A 27,308-nucleotide genomic window follows, 5' to 3' on the forward strand; every position below is an offset into this window, starting at 1 on the left:
TTTAAAATGCTCATTCTATCTCCCTCTCACTTCAATACTACTTGTTATTATCTCCCAATTTGCCCCCTTCGCCGATGTTCCCATTTGTTCTCTTGTCTTAGGCACTTTATTTACCTCCTTCCAAAACATCTTTTTATTCTCTTCAAAATTTAATGATACTCTTTCACCCAAACACTCATTTGCACTCATTTTCACCTCTTGTGCCTTTCCCTTGACCTCCAGCCTCTTTCTTTTATACATCTGCATTACATCCCTGCAAAAATTGTCCAAACGCCTCTACTCTTTCACTAACAATCAACTTCTTCATCCCACTACTCACTACCCTGTCTAATCTGCCCACCTCCCACCTTTCTCATGCCACATGCATCCTTTGCGAAAGCCATCACTGCTTCCCTAAATACATCCCATTCCTCCCCCACTCCCCTTATGTCATTTGCTCTCACCTTTTGCCATTCTACACTCAATCTCTCCTGGTACTTCCTCACACAAGTCTCCTTCCCAAGCTCACTTACTCTCACCACTCTCTTCTCCCCAACATTCTCTCTTCTTTTCTGAAAACCTCTACAAATCTTCACCTTCGCCTCCACAAGATAATGATCAGACATCCCTCCAGTTGCACCTCTCAGCACATTAACATCCAAAAGTCTCTCTTTCACACACCTATAAATTAACACGTAATTGAATAACACCTACTGGCTATTTCTCCAACTCAAACACATATATTTATGCATATCTCTTTTCAAACCAGGTATTCCCAATCACCAGTCCTTTTTCAGCACACAAATCCACAAGCTCTTCACCATTTCCATTTACAACACTGGACACCCCATTTACACCAATCATACCCTTAACTGCCACATCACTCACCTTCCCATTCAAATCACCCATCACTATAACCTGGTCTCTTGCATCAAAGCTGCTAATACACTCACTCAGCTGCTCCTAAAACACTTGCCTCACATAATCTTTCTTCTCATGACCAGGTGCTTATATAAGCACCAATAATCACTCATCTCTCTCCATCCACTTTCAATTTTACCCATATCAATCTAGAGGTTACTTTCTTAAACTCTATCACATACTCCCACCACTCCTGTTTCAGGAGTAGTTATATTCCTTCCTTTGCTCTAGTCCTCTCTCCAACCCCTGACTTTACTCCCAAAACATTCCCAAACCACTCTTCCCCTTTATCGTTGAGCTTCATTTCACTCAGAGCCAAAACATCCAGGTTCCTTTCCTCAAACATACTACCTATCTCTCCTTTTTTCTCATCTTGGTTACATCTACACACATTTAGACATCCGAATCAGAGCCTTTGAGGAGGATGAGCACTCCCCGCATGACTCCTTCCATTTCCCCTTTTAGAAATTTACATTTCAATTCTAAATATATATATCGCTGAGGTATGTGGAAAAAGATTTGTACCTCCGTATTCCTGCGTGTGGGACAAGGTGATTCATGGGGGCGGGAGCGGAGGTCAGGAAACACTCCCATTCTTGTATTCCTGAGGAAGACAAGAAAGATTTCTACTTCCGTATTCCTGCAGGTTGTATAATGCAACTAAACGTGGCTGGAACCATTCCCTTCTTGTATTCTAATTTCTAAAAGATGAAACATGAGCCTGGCGCTTCCAGGGAGAGCTCCTCCTCCTGGAAGGCTCAGATTGAGGTGTCTAAATGTGTGTGGATGTAACCAAGATGAGAAAAAAGGAGAGACAGGTAGTATGTTTGAGGAAAGGAACCTGGATGTTCTGGCTCTGAGTGAAACCAAGCTCAGGGGTAAAGGGGAAGAGTAAGAGTGGTTTGGGAAAGTCTTGGGAGTAAAGTTGGTGAGAGGACAAGAGCTAAGAAAGGAGTAACACTACTCCTGAAGCAGTTGTGTGAGTCTGTGATAGTGAGTAAGGAGGTTAATTCGAGATTGATATGGGTAAAACTGAAAGTGGACGGCAAGAAATGGGTGCTTACTGGTGCTTATGCAACTGGTCATAAGAAAGATCATGAGAGGCAAGTGTTTTGGGAGCAGCTGAGTTAGTGTGACAGCAGCTTAGATGCATGAGAGCTTGTGGATTTGTGTACTGAAAAAGGACTGGTGATTGGGAATACCTGGTTTAAAAAGAGATATACATAAGTATATATATGTGAGTAGGAGTGATGGTCAAAGGGCATTATTAGATCACATATTAATCAACAGGCACGAAAGAGAGGCTTCTGGATATAAATGTGCTGAGAGGGGCAGCAGGTAGGATGTCTGATCACTACTTAGTGGAGGTGAAGGTGAAGATGAATAGAGGTTTTAGAAAAAGAGGAAAAAATGTTGGGGAGAAGAGAGTGGTGAGAGTAAGTAAGCTTGGAAAGAAGACTTATGTGGAGAAGTACCAGGAGAGACTGAGTGTGGAATGGCAAAAGGTGAGAGAACATGAAGCGAGGGAAGTGGATGAGAAATGGGAGGCACATACGAAAGCAGTGACGGCATATGCAAGAGATGCATGTGGCATGCAAAAGGTGGGATGTGGGTAGATTTGAAATAGTGAGCAATGGGATGAAGATTTAAAGTTCTTAGCGAAGGACAAAAAGAGAGTAAATTGGGCGGTACTTACAAGGAAGGAGTGCAAATGAGTGGAAGATGCATAGAATTAAGCGGTAGGAGGGCAAGACGAAGGTGCAGCAGTTGAAAAAGAGGGCAAATGAGAGTTGGGGTGAGAGAGTATAATCAAACATTAGGGGGAATAAAGAGATGTTTTTAAAGGAAGTAAATAATGTGTGAAAGACAAGAGAATAAATAGGAACATTGGTGAAGGGGGTGAAAGGGGAAGTGAACATAGGCATTGGTGAAGTGAGAAGGAGACAGAGTGAGTATTTTGAAGGTTTGTTGATTGTGTTTGATGATGGAATGGGGGATGTGGGGTGTTTTGGTCGAGCTGGTGTGGGAAGTGAAAGGGTCAGGGAGAATGATTAGGCAAACAGAGAAGAGGTAGTGAAAGCTGGCAAGACAACGGGTTCGGATGGTATTGCATTGGAACTTATCAAAAAAGGGGGTGACTGTTGTTGGAGACTGGTTGGTAAGGATATTCAATGTATGTATGGTTCATGGTGATGTGCCTGAGGATTGGCAGAATGCATGCATAGTGCCACTGTACAAAGATAAAGGGAATAAAGGTGAGTGTTCAAATTACAGAGGCATAAGTTCGTTGAGTATTCCTGGGAAGTTATATGGAAGGGTAATGACTGAGAGGGTAAAGGCACATGTAATGCATCAAACCACAGCTCCCTATGCACATCCACACCTAATAGACATTTCCATGGTTTACCCCAAATGTTTCACATGCCCTGGTTCAGTCCACTGAAGGCACATTGAATCCAGTATACCATAATGTTCCAATTCACTCTACTGCTTGCACGCCTTTCACCCTCCTGCATGTTCAGGCCCCGATCACTCAAAATCTTTTTCACTCCATCCTTCCACCTCCACTTTGGTTTCCTGCTTCTCCTTCTTCTCTCCACCTCTGACATACACATCCTCTTTGTCAATCTTTCCTCACTCATTCTTGCTATGTGACTAAACCATTTCAATATACCCTCTTCTGCTCTCTCAGCCACACTCTTTTTATTACTACACATCTCTCTTACCCTTTCATTACTTACTCGATCAAACCACCTCACACCATATATTGTCTTCAAACATCTCATTTCCAACACATCCACCCTATCTATAGCCCACACCTCACAACCATATAACATTGTTGGAACTACTTTTCCTTCAAACATAACCATTTTGCTCTCCCAGATAACGTTCTCTCCTTCCACACATTCTTCATCGCTCCAAGAACCTTCGCCCCTCTACCACCACGACTCACTTCCACTTTCATATTTCCATTCACTGCTAAGTCTACTCCCAGATATCTATAAATCTATAACACTTTAATTCCTCCAATTTCTTTCCGTTCAAATTCAAGTCACAATTAACTTGTCCCTGAACCCTGCTGAACCTTATAACCTTGCTCTTATGTACATTTACTGGGGATAGGGGAGAAATACTTCCTACTTATCCCCAATATAACGGATTTCACATTAAACACAAAAAATAATACAGTAAATTCAAAAAAGTCAAACACCGCAACATGCGCATTTTATATTGCGCTTGTTTTTCGTACAGTGGGGTAAACTTGCTTTGTTTCAGTCTTAGCTTGCCTCAAGCTATTGTGTGGTCAGGTTGTATGCAGATTATTTCTGTTATTTCAGAACTGACCTTACTTATCAAATAATTCTGCAATCCTCACAACTCAAAATGGCATCAAGTGATTGTAAGAGGTGCAATGAAAGCAGGTAGTCTATCCTCACTTTATCATAAAGAAGTATTCTTTCACAGGAGACGGGTGGCATCACCTCCACCTTAGTCTGACTCCTGCCTCCAACTGCCCGGTGAGCATTCCCACGCTGCTGGTGCCCGCCGCCCAACTACTGCACCACACATTAAGCCCTACAGTGATAGAGGAGTTAAAAGAAAGCGCATGAACTGAAGTATGGCACAGAAATGGGTTACATTCGATTTAACGGACTCTCGACACTAATGGACACCCCTTTCCCACGTTGGTCCGTTAAATCGAGGGTTTAAGGTATTCATACTTGTGTGCCTTTATCCATTTCCAGTGCCACACGTACCCACAGGAAACACCATCGCCATCCCCTGCATTAGCGAAGTAGCGCCAGGAAAAGATGATAAATGGCCACATTTGTTCACACTCAGTCTTTAGCTGTCATGTGTAATGCACCAAAACCACAGCTTCTGATCCACATCCAGGCCTCACAAAACTTTCCATGGTTTTTCCCAAACATGTCCTGGTTCAATCCATTGACAGCACATCGACCCCGGTATCCCACATCATTCCAATTCACTCTATTCCTTGCACGCCTTTCACCCTTCTATATGTTAAGGCCCTGATGGCTCAAAATCTTTTTCACTCCATCTTTCCACCTCCAATTTGGTCTCCCACTTCTCCTCATTCCCTCCACCTCTGACACATATATCCTCTTTGTCAATCTTTCCTCACTCATTCTCTTCATGTGACCTATCCATTTCAATACACCCTATTCTGCTCTCTCAACCACACTCTTTTTATTACCACATATCTCTTACCCTTTCATTACTTACTCGATCAACCCACCTCATACCACATATTGTGCTCAAACATTTCATTTCCAACACATCCACCCTCCTCCACACAACACTATCAACAGCCAATGCCTCACAACTGTATAACATGGTGGAACCACTATTCCTTCAAACATACCTAATTTTGCTCTCCGAGATAACCTTTTTGCCTTCCACATTTTCTTCAACGCTCCCAGAACCTTCGCTCCTTCCCTACCCTATGACTCTCTTCCGCTTCCATGGTAAGTTTGAACGGAGAAAAATTGGAGGAAGTGAGGTGTTTTAGATATCTAGGTGAGGTTGAGGGGTGATGGTTCTGGGAAAGATGAAGAATGTGTGGAAAGAGAAAACATTATCTCAGGGAGCAAAAATGGGTATGTTTGAAGGAATAGTAGTTCCAACAATATCATATAGTTGTGAGGCTTGGGCTATAAATAGGATTTTATGGAAGAGAGTGAATATGTTAGAAATGAAATGTTTGAGGACACTTTACCAAACTCAGTTACTAACCTCTGCAGTTTCTCTCAAGTCAGCCACCAGCGCTATATCATCACCGAACAACAGCTGACTCACTTCCCTAGCCCTGTCATCCATAACAGACTGCATATCTGACGCTCTCTCCAAAACTCTTGCATTCACCTCCCAAACCACCCCATCCACAAACAAATTAAACAACCATGGGGACATCACGCACCCCTGCTGCAAACCGACATTCAATGAGAACCAATCACTTTCCTCTCTTCCTACTTGTACATATGCCTTACATCCTTGGTAAAAACTTTTCACTGCTTCTAGCAACTTAGCTCCCACACCATATACTTTAAAAACTTTCCACAAAGCATCTCTTAACCCTATGGTATGCCTCTTCCAGATCCATAAATGCTACGTACAAATTCATCTGTTTTTCCAAGTATTTCTCACATACATTGTTCAAAGCAAACACCTGATCCGCACTGATCTGCCTCAATCTGATGCTCTTTACCTTCTCAATCAATACCCTCCCATATAATTTCCCAGGAATACTCAACAAACTTATTCCTCTATAGTTTGAACGCTCACCTTTACCCCCTTTGCCTTTGCACAATGGCACTATGCATGCATTCCACCAATCCTCAGGCACTTTACCATGGCCCATACATACACTGAATATCCATACCAGCCAATCAACAACACAGTCACCCCCTTTTTTAATAAATTCCACAGCAATACCATCCAAAGTCGCCGCCATGCCCGCTTTCATCTTCCACAGTGCTTTCACTACCTCTTCTCTGTTCACCAAACCATTCTCCCTGACCCCTCTCACTTCGCACACAACCTCGACCAGAACACCCTATATCTGCCACTCTATCATCAAACTCATTCAACAAACCTTCAAAATACTCATTCCATCTCCTCTCACTTCATCACTACTTGTTATTACCTCCCCATTTGCCCCCTTCACTGATGATCCTATTTGTTCTCTTGGGAATGGCAGAAGGTGAGAGTTAATGAAGCAAAGTGAGTGGGTTAGGACTGGGATATATTCTCAGAGGCAGTGCTGGCATGTGTGAGTGTATTGTGGGGCATAAAAAATGTGTGAGGTTGGCAGTTACGTATGGTTGTGGGTGTTGGGATTATGATGTAATGTTGCTAGTGAAAATGAGAACAGGATCATGGTTTATACTTACAGGGAAGAATTGCATATTATTGGTTGGGAGATGTATAAAAGAAAGTGGCAGGAGGTTAAGAGAAAGGTGCGGGGGTTGAAAAAGAGGGCAAATGAGAGTTGGGATGAGCGAGTATCATTCATCTTAAGGGAGAATAAGATGTATTCACAGGAGGTTGATTGTACGAGAAAAATAAGAGAATACATGGGAAAATCAGTTAAGGGACGCAAACAGGGAAAATAATAGAACTATATTGTTGAATTGTAAGTTATCAAACATAGTAAAGATATTGGTATGAATAAAAATGTTGGTTCACATAAGTTAGGTAATCTTATATGTAGATTTATTTCAAATATGTTTCCCAGATTTGTTTATGGATGAGGTGGTGAGGGAGTTGAATGCAAGTCTTGGAGAGAGGGGCGAGTATGTCTTTGGGGACAAGAGGGCCTGGGAAGTGAGTCAGGTGATGTTTGCCGATGATACATCATTCATGTCTGATTCAAGTGAGAAACTGCAGAAACTGGTGACTAAAATTGGAAAAGTGAGTAACAGGAAACAGTCGAGAGTAAATGTGAACAAAAGCAAGATTAAGTTCAGTAGGTCTGAGGGACAAGTTAGTTAGGATGTAAGCTGAATGGAGAAAAATTGGAGGAAGTGAAGTGTTTTAGATATCTGGGAGTGGATATGTATATCTTATGTATATCTCTTTATGTATATCCTTTTTCAGTACACAAATCTACAAGCTCTTCACTCACCATTTCCATTTACAGCACTGAAACCCCATGTACACCAATTATTCTCTCAACTGCCACATTACTCACCTTTGCATTCAAAGCACCCATCACTATAACCCGGTCTCGTGCATCAAAACTGCTAAGACACTCACTCAGCTGCTCCCAAAACACTTGCCTCTCATGATCTTTTTTCTCATGCCCAGGCACCAATAATTAGTCCTCTCTCTCCATCCACTTTCAGTTTTACCCATATTAAACTAGAGTTTACTTTCTTACACTCTATCACACACTCAGACCACTCTTGTTTCAGGAGTAGTGCTACTCCTTACCTTGCTCTTGTCCTTGCACCAACGCGACTTTACTCCCAAAACATTCCCAAACCACTCTTCCCCTTTACCCTTGAGCTTTGTTTCAATCAGAGCCAAAACATCCAGGTTCCTTTCCTCAAACATACTACCTATCTCTCATTATTTCTCATCTTGGTTACATCCACACACATTTAGACACCCCAATCTGAGGCTTCGAATAGGATAAGCACTCCCCTCATGACTCCTTCTTCTGTTTCCCCTTTTAGAAAGTTAAAATACAAGGAGTGGAGGGTATCTAATCCCCCCCCCACTCCTGTCCCATTAAGCCGACTTCTATGACACGTGGGGAATGTGTGGGAAGCATTCTTTCTCCCCTGTAACCAGGGATATTATTATACATAGGAATTATGAAACATATACATGTGTGTATATATATATATATATATGTCTGTGTATATACGTATACGTTCAAATGTATAGGTATGTACATGTGCATGTGGACATGTATGTATATACATGTGTATGTGGGTGGGTTGGGCCATTCTTTTGTCTGTTTCCTTGCACTACCTCGCTAACATGGGAGACAGCAGCAAAGTATAAATATATATATATATATATATATATATATATATATATATATATATATATATATATATATATATATATATATTTATTTTTTTTTTATTATACTTTGTCGCTGTCTCCCGCGTTTGCGAGGTAGCGCAAGGAAACAGACGAAAGAAATGGCCCCCCCCCCATACAAATGTATATACATACGTCCACACACGCAAATATACATACCTACACAGCTTTCCATGGTTTACCCCAGACGCTTCACATGCCCTGCTTCAATCCACTGACAGCATGTCAACCCCGGTATACCACATCGCTCCAATTCACTCTATTCCTTGCCCTCCTTTCACCCTCCTGCATGTTCAGGCCCCGATCACACAAAATCTTTTTCACTCCATCTTTCCACCTCCAATTTCGTCTCCCTCTTCTCCTTGTTCCCTCCACCTCCGACACATATATCCTCTTGGTCAATCTTTCCTCACTCATCCTCTCCACGTGCCCAAACCACTTCAAAACACCCTCTTCTGCTCTCTCAACCACGCTCTTTTTATTTCCACACATCTCTCTTACCCTTAAGTTACTCACTCGATCAAACCACCTCACACCACACATTGTCCTCAAACATCTCATTTCCAGCACATCCATCCTCCTGCGCACAACTCTATCCATAGCCCATGCCTCGCAACCATACAACATTGTTGGAACCACTATTCCTTCAAACATACCCATTTTTGCTTTCCGAGATAATGTTCTCGACTTCCACACATTCTTCAAGGCCCCCAGGATTTTCGCCCCCTCCCCCACCCTATGATCCACTTCCGCTTCCATGGTTCCATCCGCTGCCAGATCCACTCCCAGATATCTAAAACACTTCACTTCCTCCAGTTTTTCTCCATTCAAACTCACCTCCCAATTGACTTGACCCTCAACCCTACTGTACCTAATAACCTTGCTCTTATTCACATTTACTCTTAACTTTCTTCTTCCACACACTATTCCAAACTCAGTCACCAGCTTCTGCAGTTTCTCACATGAATCAGCCACCAGCGCTGTATCATCAGCGAACAACAACTGACTCACTTCCCAAGCTCTCTCATCCCCAACAGACTTCATACTTGCCCCCCTTTCCAAAACTCTTGCATTTACCTCCCTAACAACCCCATCCATAAACAAATTAAACAACCATGGAGACATCACACACCCATGCCGCAAACCTACATTCACTGAGAACCAATCACTTTCCTCTCTTCCTACACATACACATGCCTTACATCCTCGATAAAAACTTTCCACTGCTTCTAACAACTTTCCTCCCATACCATATATTCTTAATACCTTCCACAGAGCATCTCTATCAACTCTATCATATGCCTTCTCCAGATCCATAAATGCTACATACAAATCCATTTGCTTTTCTAAGTATTTCTCACATTCTTCAAAGCAAACACCTGATCCACACATCCTCTACCACTTCTGAAACCACACTGCTCTTCCCCAATCTGATGCTCTGTACATGCCTTCACCCTCTCAATCAATACCCTCCCATATAATTTACCAGGAATACTCAACAAACTTATACCTCTGTAATTTGAGCACTCACTCTTATCCCCTTTGCCTTTGTACAATGGCACTATGCACGCATTCCGCCAATCCTCACGCACCTCACCATGAGTCATACATACATTAAATAACCTTACCAACCAGTCAACATTACAGTCACCCCTTTTTTTAATAAATTCCACTGCAATACCATCCAAACCTGCTGCCTTGCCGGCTTTCATCTTCCGCAAAGCTTTCACTACCTCTTCTCTGTTTACCAAATCATTTTCCCTAACCCTCTCACTTTGCACACCACCTCGACCAAAACACCCTATATCTGCCACTCTATCATCAAACACATTCAACAAACCTTCAAAATACTCACTCCATCTCCTTCTCACATCACCACTACTTGTTATCACCTCCCCACCTGCGCCCTTCACCGAAGTTCCCATTTGCTCCCTTGTCTTACGCACTTTATTTACCTCCTTCCAGAACATCTTTTTATTCTACCTAAAATTTAATGATACTCTCAAACCCCAACTCTCATTTGCCCTTTTTTTCACCTCTTGCACCTTTTTCTTGACCTCCTGTCTCTTTCTTTTATACATCTCCCACTCAATTGCATTTTTTCCCTGCAAAAATCGTCCAAATGCCTCTCTCTTCTCTTTCACTAATACTCTTACTTCTTCATCCCACCACTCACTACCCTTTCGAATCAACCCACCTCCCACTCTTCTCATGCCACAAGCATCTTTTGCGCAATCCATCACTGATTCCCTAAATACATCCCATTCCTCCCCCACTCCCCTTACTTCCATTGTTCTCACCTTTTTCCATTCTGTACTCAGTCTCTCCTGGTACTTCCTCAAACAGGTCTCCTTCTCAAGCTCACTTACTCTCACCACCCTCTTCACCCCAACATTCACTCTTCTTTTCTGAAAACCCATACAAATCTTCACCTTATATATATATATATATATATATATATATATATATATATATATATATATATACATATATATATATATATATATATAATATTTTTTTTTGCTTTGTCGCTGTCTCCCGCGTTTGCGAGGTAGCGCAAGGAAACAGATGAAAGAAATGGCCCAACCCACCCCCATACACATGTATATACATATGTCCACACACGCAAATATACATACCTACACAGCTTTCCATGGTTTACCCCAGACGCTTCACATGCCCAGATTCAATCCACTAACAGCACGTCAACCCCGGTATACCACATCGCTTAAATTCACTCTATTCCTTGCCCTCCGTTCACCCTCCTGCATGTTCAGGCCCCGATCACACAAAATCTTTTTCACTCCATCTTTCCACCTCCAATTTGGTCTCCCTCTTCTCCTCGTTCCCTCCACCTCCAACACATATATCCTCTTGGTCAATCTTTCCTCACTCATTCTCTCCATGTGCCCAAACCATTTCAAAACACCCTCTTCTGCTCTCTCAACCACGCTCTTTTTATTTCCACATATCTCTCTTACCCTTACATTACTTACTCGATCAAACCCCCTCACACCACATATTGTCCTCAAAATTCTCATTTCCAGCACATCCACCCTCCTCCACACAACTCTATCCATAGCCCACGCCTCGAAACCATACAACATTGTTGGAACCACTATTCCTTCAAACATGCCCATTTTTGCTTTCCGAGATAATGTTCTCGACTTCCAAACATTCTTCAATGCTCCCAGAATTTTCGCCCCTTCCCCCACCCTATGATTCACTTCCACTTCCATGGTTCCATCTGCTGCAAGATCCACTCCCAGATATCTAAAACACTTTACTTCCTCCAGTTTTTCTCCATTCAAACTTGCCTCCCAATTGACTTGACCCTCAACCCTACTGCACCTAATAACCTTGCTCTTATTCACATTTACTCTTAACTTTCTTCTTTCACACACTTTACCAAACTCAGTCACCAGCTTCTGCAGTTTCTTACATGAATCAGCCACCAGCACTGTATCATCAGTGAACAACAACTGACTCACTTCCCAAGCTCTCTTATCCACAACAGACTGCATACTTGCCCCTCTTTCCAAAACTCTTGCATTTACCTCCCTAACAACCCCATCCATAAACAAATTAAACAACCATGGAGACATCACACACCCCTGCCGCAAACCTACATTCACTGAGAACCAATCACTTTCCTCTCTTCCTACACGTACACATGCCTTACATCCTCGATAAAAACTTTCCACTGCTTCTAACAATTTTCCTCCCACACCATATATTCTTAATACCTTCCACAGAGCATCTCTATCAACTCTATCATATGCCTTCTCCAGATCCATAAATGCTACATACAAATCCATTTGCTTTTCTAAGTATTTCTCACATACATTCTTCAAAGCAAACACCTGATACACACATCCTCTACCACTTCTGAAACCACACTGCTCTTCCCCAATCTGATGCTCTGTACATGCCTTCACCCTCTCAATCAATACCCTCCCATATAATTTACCAGGAATACTCAACAAACTTATACCTCTGTAATTTGAGCACTCACTCTTATCCCCTTTGCCTTTGTACAATGGCACTATGCACGCATTCCGCCAATCCTCAGGCACCTCACCATGAGTCATACATACATTAAATAACCTTACCAACCAGTCAACAATACAGTCACCCCCTTTTTTAATAAATTCCACTGCAATACCATCCAAACCTGCTGCCTTGCCGGCTTTCATCTTCCGCAAAGCTTTCACTAGCTCTTCTCTGTTTACCAAATCATTTTCCCTAACCCTCTCACTTTGCACACCACCTCGACCAAAACACCCTATATCTGCCACTCTATCATCAAACACATTCAACAAACCTTCAAAATACTCACTCCATCTCCTTCTCACATCACCACTACTTGTTATCACCTCCCCACCTGCGCCCTTCACCGAAGTTCCCATTTGCTCCCTTGTCTTACGCACTTTATTTACCTCCTTCCAGAACATCTTTTTATTCTACCTAAAATTTAATGATACTCTCAAACCCCAACTCTCATTTGCCCTTTTTTTCACCTCTTGCACCTTTCTCTTGACCTCCTGTCTCTTTCTTTTATACATCTCCCACTCAATTGCATTTTTTCCCTGCAAAAATCGTCCAAATGCCTCTCTCTTCTTTTTCACTAATACTCTTACTTCTTCATCCCACCACTCACTACCCTTTCTAATCAACCCACCTCCCACTCTTCTCATGCCACAAGCATCTTTTGCGCAATCCATCACTGATTCCCTAAATACATCCCATTCCTCCCCCACTCCCCTTACTTCCATTGTTCTCACCTTTTTCCATTCTGTACTCAGTCTCTCCTGGTACTTCCTCACACAGGTCTCCTTCTCAAGCTCACTTACTCTCACCACCCTCTTCACCCCAACATTCACTCTTCTTTTCTGAAAACCCATACAAATCTTCACCTTATATATATATATATATATATATATATATATATATATATATATATATATATATATATATATATATATATATATATATTTTTTTTTTTTTTTTTATACTTTGTCGCTGTCTCCCGCGTTTGCGAGGTAGCGCAAGGAAACAGACGAAAGAAATGGCCCAACCCCCCCCCCCATACACATGTACATACACACGTCCACACACGCAAATATACATACCTACACAGCTTTCCATGGTTTACCCCAGACGCTTCACATGCCTTGATTCACTCCACTGACAGCACGTCAACCCCTGTATACCACATCGCTCCAATTCACTCTATTCCTTGCCCTCCTTTCACCCTCCTGCATGTTCAGGCCCCGATCACACAAAATCTTTTTCACTCCATCTTTCCACCTCCAATTTGGTCTCCCTCTTCTCCTCGTTCCCTCCACCTCCGACACATATATCCTCTTGGTCAATCTTTCCTCACTCATTCTCTCCATGTGCCCAAACCATTTCAAAACACCCTCTTCTGCTCTCTCAACCACGCTCTTTTTATTTCCACATATCTCTCTTACCCTTACATTACTTACTCGATCAAACCCCCTCACACCACATATTGTCCTCAAAATTCTCATTTCCAGCACATCCACCCTCCTCCGCACAACTCTATCCATAGCCCACGCCTCGAAACCATACAACATTGTTGGAACCACTATTCCTTCAAACATACCCATTTTTGCTTTCCGAGATAATGTTCTCGACTTCCAAACATTCTTCAATGCTCCCAGAATTTTCGCCCCTTCCCCCACCCTATGATTCACTTCCACTTCCATGGTTCCATCCGCTGCAAGATCCACTCCCAGATATCTAAAACACTTTACTTCCTCCAGTTTTTCTCCATTCAAACTTACCTCCCAATTGACTTGACCCTCAACCCTACTGCACCTAATAACCTTGCTCTTATTCACATTTACTCTTAACTTTCTTCTTCCACACACTTTACCAAACTCGGTCACCAGCTTCTGCAGTTTCTTACATGAATCAGCCACCAGCACTGTATCATCAGTGAACAACAAGTGACTCACTTCCCAAGCTCTCTTATCCACAACAGACTGCATACTTGCCCCTCTTTCCAAAACTCTTGCATTCACCTCCCTAACAACCCCATCCATAAACAAATTAAACAACCATGGAGACATCACACACCCCTGCCACAAACCTACATTCACTGAGAACCAATCACTTTCCTCTTTTCCTACAAGTACACATGCCTTACATCCTCGATAAAAACTTTTCACTGCTTCTAACAACTTGCCTCCCACACCAAATATTCTTAAAACCTTCCACAGAGCATCTCTATCAACTCTATCACATGCCTTCTCCAGATCCATAAATGCTACATACAAATCCATTTGTTTCTGTAAGTATTTCTCACATACACTCTTCAAAGCAAACACCTGATCCACACATCCTCTACCACTTCTGAAACCACACTGCTGTTCCCCAATCTGATGCTCTGTACATACCTTCACCCTCTCAATCAATACCCTCCCATATAATTTACCAGGAATACTCAACAAAATTATACCTCTGTAATTTGAGCACACACCTTTGTCCCCTTTGCCTTTGTACAATGGCACTATGCAAGCATTCCGCCAATCCTCAGGCACCTCACCATGAATCATACATACATTAAATAACCTTACCAACCAGTCAACAATACAGTCACCCCCTTTTTTAATAAATTCCACTGCAATACCATCCAAACCTGCTGCCTTGCTGGTTTTCATCTTCCGTAAAACTTTTACTAGCTCTTCTCTATTTACCAAATCATTCTCCTTAACCCTCTCACTTTGCACACCACCTCGACCAAAACAACCTATATCTGCCACTCTATCATCAAACACATTCAACAAACCTTCAAAATACTCACTCCATCTCCCTCTCACATCACCACTACTTGTTATCACCTCCCCATTAGCCCCATTCACTGAAGTTCCCAATTCCTCCCTTGTCTTACACACTTTATTTACCTCCTTCCAGAACATCTTTTTATTCTCCCTGAAATTTAATGATACTCTCTCACCCCAACTCTCATTTGCCCTCTTTTTCACCTCTTGCACCTTTCTCTTGACCTCCTGCCTCTTTCTTTTATACCTCTCCCACTCATTTGCATTTTTTCCCTGCAAAAATTGTCCAAATGCCTCTCTTCTCTTTCACTAATAATCTTACTTCTTCATCCCACCACTCACTACCTTTACTAATCAACCCACCTCCCACGCTTCTCATGCCACAAGCATCTTTTGCGCAAGCCATCACTGCTTCCCTAAATACATCCCATTCCTCCCCCACTCCCCTTACCTCCTTTGTTCTCACCTTTTTCCATTCTGTACTCAGTCTCTCCTGGTACTTCCTCACACAAGTCTCCTTCCCAAGCTTGCTTACTCTCACCACTCTCTTCACCTCAACATTCTCTCTTCTTTTCTGAAAACCCCCACAAATCTTCACCTTCGCCTCCACAAGATAATGAGCAGACATCCCTCCAGTTGCACCTCTCAGCACATTAACATCCAAAAGTCTCTCTTTCGTGTGTCTATCAATTAATACGTAATCCAATAACGCTCTCTGGCCATCTCTCCTACTTACATACGTATACTTATGTATATCTCGCTTTTTAAACCAGGTATTCCCAATCACAAGTCCTTTTTCAGCACATAAATCAACAAGCTCTTCACCATTTCCATTTACAACACTGAACACTCCATGTATACCTATTATTCCCTCAACTGCCACATTACTCACCTTTGCATTCAAATCACCCATCACTACAACCCGGTCTTGTGCATCAAAACCACTAACACACTCATTCAGCTGCTCCCAAAACACTTGCCTCTCATGATCTTTCTTCTCATGCCCAGGTGCATATGCACCAATAATCACCCATCTCTCTCCATCAACTTTCAGTTTTACCCATATCAATCTAGAATTTACTTTCTTACACTCTATCACATACTCCCACAACTCCTGATTCAGGAGCAGTGCTACTCCTTCTCTTGCTCTTGTCCTCTCACTAACCCCTGACTTTACTCCCAAGACATTCCTAAACCAGTCTTCCCCTTTACCCTTGAGCTTCGTTTCATTCAGAGCCAAAACATCCAGGTTCCTTTCCTCAAACATACTACCTATCTCTCCTTTTTTCACATCTTGGTTACATCCACACACATATAGACACCCCAATCTGAGCCTTCGAGGAGGATGAGCACTCCTCGCGTGACTCCTTCTTATGTTTCCCCTTTTAGAAAGTTAAAATACAAGGAGGGGAGGGTTTCTGGCCCCCCGCTCCCGTCCCCTTTAGTCGCCTTCTACGACACGTGAGGAATGCGAGGGAAGTATTCTTTCTCCCTTATCCCCAGGGATGATATATATATATATATATATATATATATATATATATATATATATATATATATATATATATATATATATATACATATATACATATATATATATATATATATAGCTTAGACACTGAAGCTTATTCTTTCATTGAAATGTGAACAAAGGGAGCATTTTTTCAAAGTGATAGAGATGGAGAGCAAAAAGGTGTTTTTCATGAATGTACTGGAAAAGTTGAGTTCCAGATAAACTTTTGGTCTGTCAAGGCTTTATTATGGCGGATGACCAACTACCTACCCTCATGTATCCAAGATATGGTTGTACTTTGTGTAATGAAGACAATTGAGAAACATCATAAGCCGATATTCCAGTTTCATGATAAGAGAAGTGGACCAGGCAGTATAATACAGTGGTTAAATTGATGAAAACTACTAGTGACGTTTGTGTATATAAATTATACATTTCCCTTTTCCACAGCCAGAGGTTGAACCATTATGTGACATTCATTTTTCATTTCATTTCAAGCTAGAAATTTCAGTTTTCTAAATTATTTCCTACATTTTTCATATTTTTTTTTTTGTCGCTGTCTCCCGCGTTTGCGAGGTAGCGCAAGGAAACATACGAAAGAAATGGCCCAACCCACCCCCATACACATGTATATACATACGTCCACACACGCAAATATACATACCTACACAGCTTTCCATGGTTTACCCCAGACGCTTCACATGCCCTGATTCAATCCACTGACAGCACGTCAACCCCGGTATACCACATCTATCCAATTCACTCTATTCCTTGCCCTCCTTTCACCCTTCTGCATGTTCAGGCCCCGATCACACAAAATCTTTTTCACTCCATCTTTCCACCTCCAATTTGGTCTCTCACTTCTCCTCGTTCCCTCCACCTCGGACACATATATCCTCTTGGTCAATCTTTCCTCACTCATTCTCTCCATGTGCCCAAACCATTTCAAAACACCCTCTTCTGCTCTCTCAACCACGCTCTTTTTATTTCCACACATCTCTCTTACCCTTACGTTACTTACTCGATCAAACCACCTCACACCACACATTGTCCTCAAACATCTCATTTCCAGCACATCCATCCTCCTGCGCACAACTCTATCCATAGCCCACGCCTTGCAACCATACAACATTGTTGGAACCACTATTCCTTCAAACATACCCATTTGGCTTTCCGAGATAATGTTCTCGACTTCCACACATTCTTCAAGGCTCCCAGGATTTTCGCCCCCTCCCCCACCCTATGATCCACTTCCGCTTCCATGGTTCCATCCGCTGCCAGATCCACTCCCAGATATCTAAAACACTTCACTTCCTCCAGTTTTACATCGAGGATGTAAGGCATGTGTACGTGTAGGAAGAGAGGAAAGTGATTGGTTCTCAGTGAATGTAGGTTTGCGGCAGGGGTGTGTGATGTCTCCATGGTTGTTTAATTTGTTTATGGATGGGGTTGTAAGGGAGGTGAATGCAAGAGTTTTGGAAAGAGGGGCAAGTATGAAGTCTGTTGGGGATGAGAGAGCTTGGGAAGTGAGTCAGTTGTTGTTCGCTGATGATACAGCGCTGGTGGCTGATTCATGTGAGAAACTGCAGAAGCTGGCGACTGAGTTTGGTAAAGTGTGTGAAAGAAGAAAGTTAAGAGTAAATGTGCATAAGAGCAAGGTTATTAGGTACAGTAGGGTTGAGGGTCAAGTCAATTGGGAGGTGAGTTTGAATGGAGAAAAACTGGAGGAAGTGAAGTGTTTTAGATATCTGGGAGTGGATCTGGCAGCGGATGGAACCATGGAAGCGGAAGTGGATCATATGGTGGGGGAGGGGGCGAAAATTCTGGGAGCCTTGAAGAATGTGTGGAAGTCGAGAACATTATCTCGGAAAGCAAAAATGGGTATGTTTGAAGGAATAGTGGTTCCAACAATGTTGTATGGTTGCGAGGCGTGGGCTATGGATAGAGTTGTGCGCAGGAGGATGGATGTGCTGGAAATGAGATGTTTGAGGACAATGTGTGGTGTGAGGTGGTTTGATCGAGTAAGTAACGTAAGGGTAAGAGAGATGTGTGGAAATAAAAAGAGCATGTTGAGAGAGCAGAAGAGGGTGTTTTGAAATGGTTTGGGCACATGGAGAGAATGAGTGAGGAAAGATTGACCAAGAGGATATATGTGTCGGAGGTGGAGGGAACGAGGAGAAGAGGGAGACCAAACTGGAGGTGGAAAGATGGAGTGAAAAAGATTTTGTGTGATCGGGGCCTGAACATGCAGGAGGGTGAAAGGAGGGCAAGGAATAGAGTGAATTGGAGCGATGTGGTATACCGGGGTTGATGTGCTGTCAGTGGATTGAATCAGGGCATGTGAAGCGTCTGGGGTAAACCATGGAAAGCTGTGTAGGTATGTATATTTGCGTGTGTGGACGTATGTATATACATGTGTATGGGGGTGGGTTGGGCCATTTCTTTTGTCTGTTTCCTTGCGCTACCTCGCAAACGCGGGAGACAGCAAAAAAAAAAAAAAAAAAAAAAAAAAAAAACCATTTCCATGGTAAATGGTTGCAAGGCATGGGCTATGGATAAAGTTGTGCGCAGGAGGGTGGATGTGCTGGAAATGAGATGTTTGAGATCAATGAGTGGTGTGAGGTGGTTTGATCGAGTAAGTAATGTAAGGGTAAGAGAGATGTGTGGCAATAAAAAGAGCGTGGTTGAGAGAGCAGAAGAGGGTGTTTTGAAATGGTTTGGGCACATGGAGAGAATGAGTGAGGAAAGATTGACCAAGAGGATATATGTGTCGGAGGTGGACGGAACGAGGAGAAGTGGGAGACCAAATTGGAGGTGGAAAGATGGAGTGAAAAAGATTTTGAGTGATCGGGGCCTGAACATGCAGAAGGGTGAAAGGCGGGCAAGGAATAGAGTGAATTGGATCGATGTGGTATACCGGGGTTGACGTGCTGTCAGTGGATTGAATCAGGGCATGTGAAGCGTCTGGGGTAAACCATGGAAAGTTGTGTGGGGCCTGGATGTGGAAAGGGAGCTGTGGTTTCGGGCATTATTGCATGACCACTAGAGACTAAGTTTGAACGAATGGGGCCTTTGTTTGTGTTTTCCTAGCGCTACCTCGCACACATGAGGGGGGAGGGGGATGGTATTCCATGTGTGGCGAGGTGGCGATGGGAATGAATAAAGGCAGACATTGTGAATTGTGTGTATGGGTATATATGTATGTGTCTGTGTGTGTATATTTATGTGTACATTGAGATGTATAAGTATGTATATTTGCGTGTGGACGTGTATGTATATACATGTGTATGAGGGTGTGTTGGGCCATTTCTTTTGTCTGTTTCCTTGCGCTACCTCGCAAACGCGGGAGACAGCGACAAAGCAAAATAATATGAAAAAATATTATCCCTGGGGATAGGGGTGAAAGAATACTTCCCACGCATTCCTCACGTGTCGTAGAAGCCGACTACCGGGGACGGGAGCGGGGGGCCAGAAATCCTCCCATCCTTGTATTCTAACTTTCTAAAAATGGGAAACAGAAGGAGTCACGCGGGAAGTGCTCATTCTCCTTGTAGACTCATATTGGAGAGTCTAAATGTGTGTGGATGTAACCAAGATGTGAAAAAAGGAGAGATAGGTAGTATGTTTGAGGAAAGGAACCTGGATGTTTTTGCTCTGAGTGAAACGAAGCTCAAGGGTAAAGGGGAAGACTGGTTTGAGAATGTCTTGGGAGTCAAGTCAGGGGTTAGTGAGAAGACAAGAGCAAGGGAAGGAGTAGCAGTACTCCTAAAATAGGAGTTGTGGGAGTATGTGATAGAATGTAAGAAAGTAAATTCTCGATTAACATGGATAAAACTGAAAGTTGATGGAGAGAGATGGGTGATTATTGGTGCATATGCACCTGGGCATGAGAAGAAAGATCATGAGAGGCAAGTGTTTTGGGAGCAGCTGAATGAGTGTGTTAGTGGTTTTGATGCACAAGACCGGGTTATAGTGATGGGTGATTTGAATGCAAAGGTGAGTAATGTGGCAGTTGAGGGAATAATTGGTATACATGGGGTGTTCAGTGTCGTAAATGGAAATGGTGAAGAGCTTATAGATTTATGTGCTGAAAAAGGACTGGCGATTGGGAATACCTGGTTTAAAAAGCGAGATATACATAAGTATACGTATGTAAGTAGGAGAGATGGCCAGAGAGCATTATTGGATTACGTGTTAATTGATAGACGCACGAAAGACACACTTTTGGATGTTAATGTGCTGAGAGGTGCAACTGGAGGGATGTCTGATCATTATCTTGTGGAGGCTAAGGTGAAGATTTGTATGGGTTTTCAGAAAAGAGGAGTGAATGTTGGGGTGAAGAGGGTGGTGAGAGTAAGTGAGCTTGGGAAGGAGACTTGTGTGAGGAAGTACCAGGAGAGACTGAGTACAGAATGGAAAAAGGTGAGAACAAAGGAGGTAAGGGGAGTGGGGGAGGAATGGGATGTATTTAGGAAATCAGTGATGGATTGCAAAAAGATGCTTGTGGCATGAGAAGCGTGGGAGGTGGGTTGATTAGAAAGGGTAGTGAATGGTGGGATGAAGAAGGAAGATTATTAGTGAAAGAGAAGAGAGAGGCATTTGGACAATTTTTGCAGGGAAAAAATGCAATTGAGTGGGAGATGTATAAAAGAAAGAGACAGGAGGTCGAGAAAGGTGCAAGAGGTGAAAAAGAGGGCAAATCAGAGTTGGGGTGAGAGAGTATCATTAAATTTTAGGGAGAATAAAAAGATGTTCTGGAAGGAGGTAAATAAAGTGCATAAGACAAGGGAGCAAATGGGAACTTCAGTGAAGGGCGCTAATGGGGAGGTGATAACAAGTAGTGGTGATGTGAGAAGGAGATGGAGTGAGTATTTTGAAGGTTTGTTGGATGTGTTTGATGATAGAGTGGCAGATATAGGGTGTTTTGGTCAAAGTGGTGTGCAAAGTGAGCGGGTTAGGGAAAATGATTTGGTAAACAGAGAAGAGGTAGTAAAAGCTTTGCGGAAGATGAAAGCCGGCAAGGCAGCAGGTTTGGATGGTATTGCAGTGGAATCTATTAAAAAAGGGGGTGACTGTATTGTTGACTGGTTGGTAAGGTTATTTAATGTATGTATGATTCATGGTGAGGTGCCTGAGGATTGGCAGAATGCGTGCACAGTGCCATTGTACAAAGGCAAAGGGGATAAGAGTGAGTGCTCAAATTACAGAGGTATAAGTTTGTTGAGTATTCCTGGTAAATTATATGGGAGGGTATTGATTGAGAGGGTGAAGGTATGTACAGAGCATCAGATTGGGGAAGAGCAGTGTGGTTTCAGAAGTGGTAGAGGATGTGTGGATCAGGTGTTTGCTTTGAAGAATGTATGTGAGAAATACTTAGAAAAGCAAATGAATTTGTATGTAGCATTTATGGATCTGGAGAAGGCATATGGTATAGTTCATAGAGATGCTCTGTGGAAGGTATTAAGAATATATGGTGTGGGAGGCAAGTTGTTAGAAGCAGTGAAAAGTTTTTATCGAGGATGTAAGGCATGTGTACGTGTAGGAAGAGAGGAAAGTGATTGGTTCTCATTAAATGTAGGTTTGCGGCAGGGGTGCGTGATGTCTCCATGGTTGTTTAATTTGTTTATGGATGGGGTTGTTAGGGAGGTGAATGCAAGAGTTTTGGAAAGAGGGGCAAGTATGAAGTATGTTGTGGATGAGAGAGCTTGGGAAGTGAGTCAGTTGTTGTTCGCTGATGATACAGTGCTGGTGGCTGATTCATGTAAGAAACTGCACAAGCTGGTGACTGAGTTTGGTAAAGTGTGTGAAAGAAGAAAGTTAAGAGTAAATGTGAATACGAGCAAGGTTATTAGGTACAGTAGGGTAGAGGGTCAAGTCAATTGGGAGGTAAGTTTGAATGGAGAAAAACTGGAGGAAGTAAAGTGTTTTAGATATCTGGGAGTGGATCTGTCAGCGGATGGAACCATGGAAGCAGAAGTGAATCATAGGGTGGGGGAGGGGGCAAAAATCCTGGGAGCCTTGAAGAATGTGGAAATCGAGAACATTATCTCGGAAAGCAAAATAGGGTATGTTTGAAGGAATAGTGGTTCCAACAATGTTGTATGGTTGCGAGGCGTGGGCTATTGATAGAGTTGTGCGCAGGAGGGTGGATGTGCTGGAAATGAGATGTTTGAGGACAATGTGTGGTGTGAGGTGGTTTGATCGAGTAAGTAACGTAAGGGTAAGAGAGATGTGTGGAAATAAAAAGAGCATGGTTGAGAGAGCAGAAGAGGGTGTTTTGAAATGGTTTGGGCACATGGAGAGAATGAGTGAGGAAAGATTGACCAAGAGGATATATGTGTCGGAGGTGGAGGGAACGAGGAGAAGTGGGAGACCAAATTGGAGGTGGAAGACGGAGTGACAAAGATTTTGTGTGATCGGGGCCTGATCATGCAGGAGGGTGAAAGGAGGGCAAGGAATAGAGTGAATTTGATCGATGTGGTATACCAGGGTTGACGTGCTGTCAGTGGATTGAATCAGGGCATGTGAAGCATCTGGGGTAAACCATGGAAAGCTGTGTAGGTATGTACATTTGCATGTGTGGACGTATGTATATACATGTGTATGGGGGTGGGTTGGGCCATTTCTTTCGTCTGTTTCCTTGCACTACCTCGCAAACGCGGGAGACAGCGACAAAAAAAAAAAAAAAAATAAAATATAATGTTGAATGTGTTTGATGATAGAGTGGCATATATAGGATGTGTTGGTTGAGGCGGTGTGCAAAGTGAGAGTTAGAGAGAATGATTTGGTAAACAGAGAAGAGGTAGTAAAAGCTTTGCGGAAGATGAAAGCCGGCAAGGCAGCGGGTTTGGATGGTATTGCAGTGGAATTTATCAAAAAAAAAAAAAAAAACGGGGTGACTGTATTGTTGACTGGTTGGTAAGGTTATTTAATGTATGTATGACTCATGGTGAGGTGCCTGAGGACTGGCAGAATGTGTGCATAGTGCCACTGTACAAAGGCAAAGGGGATAAGACTGAGTGCTCAAATTACATGGGAGGGTATTGACTGAGAGGATGAAGGCATGTACAGAGCATCAGATTGGGGAAGAGCAGTGTGGTTTCAGAAGTGGTAGAGGATGTTTGGATCAGGTGTTTGCTTTGAAAAATATTTTTTTTTTTTCATACTATTCGCCATTTCCCACATTAGTGAGGTAGCACTAAGAACAGAGGACAGCCTTTGAAGGAAATCCTAACTTGACCCCCCTTCTCTGTTCCTTCTTTCACAAAATTGAAAATGAGAGGGGAGAATTTCCAGCCCCCCGCTCTCTCCCCTTTAGTCGCCTTCTACGATACACAGGGAATACGTGGGAAGTATCCTTTCTCCCCTATCCCCAGGGATAGAAAAGCAAATTGATTTGTATGTAGCATTTATGGATCTGAAGAAGGTATAGGATAAGAGTTGATAGAGATGCTCTGTGGAAGGTATTAAGAATAGATGGTGTGGGAGGTAAGTTGTTAGAAGCAGTGAAAAGTTTTTATCGAGGATGTAAGGCATGTGTACTTGTAGGAAGAGAGGAAAGTGATTGGTTCTCAGTGAATGTTGGTTTGCAGCAGTGGTGTGTGATGTCTCCATGGTTGTTTAATTTGATTATGGATGGGGTTGTTTGGGAGGTGAATGCAAGAGTTTTGGAAAGAGGGGCAAGTATGCAGTCTGTTGTGGATGAGAGAGCTTGGGAAGTGAGTCAGTTGTTGTTCGCTGATGATACAGCGTTGGTGGCTGATTTATTTATGTGAGAAACTGCAGAAGCTGGTGACTGAGTTTGGTAAAGTGTGTGAAAGAAGAGAGCTAAGAGTGAATGTGAATAAGAGCCAGGTTATTTGGTACAGTAGGGTTGAGGGACAAGTCAACTGGGAGGTAAGTTTGAATGGAGAAAAACTGGCGGAAGTGAAATGTTTTAGATATCTGGAAGTGGATTTGGCAGCGGATGGTACCATGGAAGCGGAAGTGAATCATAGGGTAGGGGAGGGGGTGAAAGTTCTGGGAGCGCTGAAAAATGTGTGGAAGTCGAGAACATTATCTTGGAAAGCAAAAATGGGTATGTTTGAAGGAATAGTGGTTCCAACAATGTTATATGGTTGCGAAGCATGGGCTATAGATAGAGTTGTGAGGAGGGGGGTGGATGTGCTGGAAATGAGATGTTTGAGGACAATGTGTGGTGTGAGGTGGTTTGATCGAGTAAGTAATGTAAGGGTAAGAGAGATGTGTGGAAATAAAAAGAGTGTGGTTGAGAGAGCAGAAGAGGATGTTTTGAAATGGTTTGGTCATATGGAGAGAATGAGTGAGGAAAGATTGACAAAGAGGATATATGTGTCACAGGTGGAGGGAAGAAGTGGGAGACCAAATTGGAGGTGGAAAGATGGGTGAAAAAGATTTTGAGTGATTGGAGCCTGAACATGCAGGAGGGTGAAAGGCATGAAAGGAATAGAGTGAATTGGAACGATGTGGTATACTGGGGTCGACATGCTGTCAATGGATTGAACCAGGGTATGTGAAGTGTCTGGGGTAAACCATGGAAAGTTTTGTGGAGCCTGGATGTGGAAAGGAGCTGTGGTTTTGGTGCATTATACATGACAGCTAAAGACTGAGTGTGAACGAATGTGGCCTTTGTTGTCTTTTCCTAGCGCTACCTCGCGCACATGCAAGGGATGGGGTTTTCATTTCATGTGTGGCGGGATGGCGATGGGAATGAATAAGGGCAGACACTATGAATTATGTACATGTGTATATATATGTATATGTCTGTGTCTGTATATATTTATTTATTTTGCTTTGTCGCTGTCTCCCGCGTTTGCGAGGTAGCGTAAGGAAACAGACGAAAGAAATGGCCCAACCCACCCCCATACACAATGTATATACATACACGTCCACACACACAAATATACATACCTATACATCTCAATGTACACATATATATACACACACAGACACATACATATATACCCATGCACACAATTCACAGTCTGCCTTTATTCATTCCCATTGCCACCTCGCCGCACATGGAATACCATCCCCCTCCCCCCTCATGTGTGCGAGGTAGCACTAGGAAAAGACAACAAAGGCCCCATTCGTTCACACTCAGTCTCTAGCTGTCATGCAATAATGCCCGAAACCACAGCTCCCTTTCCACATCCAGGCCCCACATAACTTTCCATGGTTTACCCCAGACGCTTCACATGCCCTGATTCAATCCACTGACAGCACGTCAACCCTGGTACACTACATCAATCCAATTTACTCTATTCCTTGCCCTCCTTTCACCCTCCTGCATGTTCAGGCCCCGATCACACAAAATCTTTTTCACTCCATCTTTCCACCTCCAATTTGGTCTCTCACTTCTCCTCCTTCCCTCCACCTCCGACACATATATCCTCTTGGTCAATCCTTCCTCACTCATTCTCTCCATGTGCCCAAACCATTTCAAAACCCCCTGTTCTGCTCTCTCAACCACACTCTTTTTATTTCCACACATCTCTCTTACCCTTACATTACTTACTCGATCAAACCACCTCACACCACACATTGTCCTCAAACATCTCATTTCCAGTACATCCACCCTCCTGCACACAACTCTATCCATAGTCCCACGCCTCGCAACCATACAACATTGTTGGAACCGCTATTCCTTCAAACATACCCATTTTTGCTTTCCGAGATAATGTTCTTGACTTCCACACATTCTTCAAGGCTCCCAGGATTTTCGCCCCCTCCCCCACTCCATGATTCACTTCCGCTTCCATGGTTCCATCCGCTGCCAGATCCACTCCCAGATATCTAAAACACTTTACTTCCTCGAGTTTTTCTCCATTCAAACTTACCTCCCAATTGACTTGACCCTCAACCCTACTGTACCTAATAACCTTGCTCTTATTCACATTTACTCTTAACTTTCTTCTTTCACACACTTTACCAAACTCAGTCACCAGCTTCTTCAGTTTCTCACATGAATCAGCCACCAGCGCTGTGTCATCAGCGAACAACTGACTCACTTCCCAAGTTCTCATCCACAACAACTTCATACTTGCCCCTCTTTCCAAAACTCTTGCATTCACCTCCCTAACAACCCCATCGATAAACAAATTAAACAACCATGGAGACATCACACACCCCTGCCGCAAACCTACATTCACTGAGAACCAATCACTTTCCTCTCTTCCTACACGTACACATGCCTTACATCCTCGATAAAAACTTTTCACTGCATCTAACAACTTGCCTCCCACACCATATATTCTTAATACCTTCCACAGAGCATCTCTATCAACTCTATCATATGCCTTCTCCAGATCCATAAATGCTACATACAAATCCATTTGCTTTTCTAAGTATTTCTCACATACATTCTTCAAAGCAAACACCTGATCCACACATCCTCTACCACTTCTGAAACCACACTGCTCTTCCCCAATCTGATGCTCTGTACATGTCTTCACCCTCTCAATCAATACCCTCCCATATAATTTACCAGG

The 27,308-nt window shown here is 42.8% G+C and overlaps 1 protein-coding gene across 3 annotated transcripts in view; it reads right to left on the reverse strand.

Annotated features, from left to right (window-relative positions):
* tws (protein phosphatase 2 regulatory subunit tws) overlaps nucleotides 1–27,308 on the reverse strand; it is a 284,859-nt gene that overhangs the window by 13,031 nt on the left and 244,520 nt on the right. The window contains exon 10 of one of the 3 annotated variants that reach the window (XR_011715348.1): nucleotides 1,426–1,504. The exons of the other annotated variants lie outside the window; for them this stretch is intronic. The gene's annotated coding sequence lies outside the window, so the exon portion shown is untranslated. The remainder of the gene's footprint in view (nucleotides 1–1,425; nucleotides 1,505–27,308) is intronic. 3 annotated transcript variants of the gene reach the window in all.

The sequence above is a fragment of the Panulirus ornatus genome, chromosome 37, assembly GCF_036320965.1.
Source record: "Panulirus ornatus isolate Po-2019 chromosome 37, ASM3632096v1, whole genome shotgun sequence".
Lineage (NCBI taxonomy): Eukaryota > Metazoa > Arthropoda > Malacostraca > Decapoda > Palinuridae > Panulirus > Panulirus ornatus.